A 2,274-nucleotide genomic window follows, 5' to 3' on the forward strand; every position below is an offset into this window, starting at 1 on the left:
AATGAAACCCACACACTCACACTGTAACAGAGACTGACAGATACAGAATGAACCCCACACTCTCACACTGTAACAAAGACTGACTGATAAAGAATGAAACCCACACTCTCACACTGTAACAGAGACTGACAGATACAGAATGAAACCCATACTCTCACGCTGTAACAGAGACTGACAGATACAGAATGAAACCCGCACTTTCACACTGTAGCAGAGACTGACAGATATAGAATGAAACCCACACTCTCACACTGTAGCAGAGACTGACAGATACAGAATGAAACCCACACTCTCACATTGTAGCAGAGACTGACAGATACAGAATGAAACCCACACGCTCTCACTGAACCCGAGAGTGACACCTACAGAAGCCCACACTCTCAGTCTGTACCAGGGACTGATTTCTACAAAATGAACCCGCTCCCCACTCTCACATTGCACCGGAGACTGGTGGGTACAGAATGAACCATCCCTCTTTACACCATAGCGGCGACAAGTAGGTAGACAATAGAACACACATATTATGCGATGGAGTCTCTCCTGTTTGTTGATTGTCTCTGCACTGCTGTCGTTCTCTGTCTCTCCTCTGTATTTTATGTGAATTGCAATTCAACCTTCACTTCATTTTCGGCTTGAAACGTACTGTATCCTGAACACTCTGCTCTCCGGTAGACTGAGCTGCTACCCTCTGTTCTCCATTTACTGTTCATTTTTCTTTCATGCTCTTTTGATTATCGCTTTCTGCAACAAGTCGTTTCTCTTTTTTTCTGTCCCTTAATCTATTTGCAGACTCTGCCGTAAAGTATGTTGTTTAACGTGTTCAGTGACGAAAGAGAAAGACATGAACAGGGACATCAGTAAAGAATTTAATACATTCGCAGTAAGAGATGGAGAGAAGGAGTGAGAGGGGGGAAGGATAGAGATTCAACGAGATAGAGAGACAGATGGAGGAAGTGTATGTGAGCGAGAGAGTTAGAGAAAGTCTATGTGTGTGTGTGTGTGTGTGTGTGTGTGTGTGTGTGTGTGTGTGTGTGTGTGTGTGTTTATTATGGTTTCTAAATTGAATTTACTTCATGTGTGACCTTATTTGGCGATCCTGTATTTATTTCTACCAGGGCACAACGCAGATAATCCCAAATACACTGGTATATTATGTTAAAGCAGGAGATGATGACATCTGTTTACGGAGTTGAATCTATAAATGACAGAAACTATTATGCCGGTATTTACACAAGAGTCAAACGTGTTGGTGGTTGTGCTCGTAACCCACAGAACAGTGAATGACAGCCTTACCAGAGCATTCAGCTAACTGAACACCACAATATTTCAACATCTTACTGTTGGTCAGGTGGATTCAACAGCGGCTTTGACCGTCACCTTACCGTTTTAGCATCCACAGCACGCATAGGAAATTGTATTCATGTACTTTATAAGATACACTGTATAACAGGTATTTCAGTACACACACACGCATATACATATACACTCTCACACACACACTTGGACACACGAACAAACAAATAAACACACAAAGTCAAATACACTTACACACAGATACTACAGATATAGAGAAGATAGTTTAAAAGATGGAAGGAACGGTAGACAGCTCTGGAATTCAAGGTATCGAAAGTAAATATTATACCAGGGAAGCTGATGAAAATGAGGTAAACATTGATGTCGCCCAGGGCTGATGGGGAACTGGACAGAGTGTCTGTGTACACAGCGGGTATGTTTTTTATCTGGTGGCACCTAGTAGGATCTCGTGTTTTTTTTCTGCATGAAACAATTTGGAACATTGAACATAGAACTTAGAACAGTACAGCACAGTACAGGCCCTTCGGCCCACAATGTTGTGCCGACCCTCAAACCGTGCCTCCCATATAACCCCCTAACTCATTGGATTATTCCAAATGTGGAACCTGACCTTCCCTCACACCCTACTCACAAACTTCCTCACTACTACACAGGACAAGGCCGTAACTATTTTGTCAATAAAACATGGAAGGCATGATGCAGACGAGTCTGAAGCTCACATAAAAGAATCAAAATTAATATTGCATTATTTACGAGTGGGACATCACTCGAATAAACTAACACAGTTGCGCACAAGAATTGTGCAAAAGAACTGGCAAAAAAGAGAGCAGAGATACTCGGTGAAGGTAGCAACTTTGAATAGTTGAGGGAAACCTATTCTGCTGCTACATGCTGCTGGAACATGAAACATTCCGCATCTATGGGTTCTATTTCTATCAGTTCATGAATTTACTTCCGCAC

This window comes from Hemitrygon akajei, unplaced genomic scaffold (assembly GCF_048418815.1).
Source record: "Hemitrygon akajei unplaced genomic scaffold, sHemAka1.3 Scf000197, whole genome shotgun sequence".
In the NCBI taxonomy this organism is placed as follows: Eukaryota; Metazoa; Chordata; class Chondrichthyes; order Myliobatiformes; family Dasyatidae; genus Hemitrygon; species Hemitrygon akajei.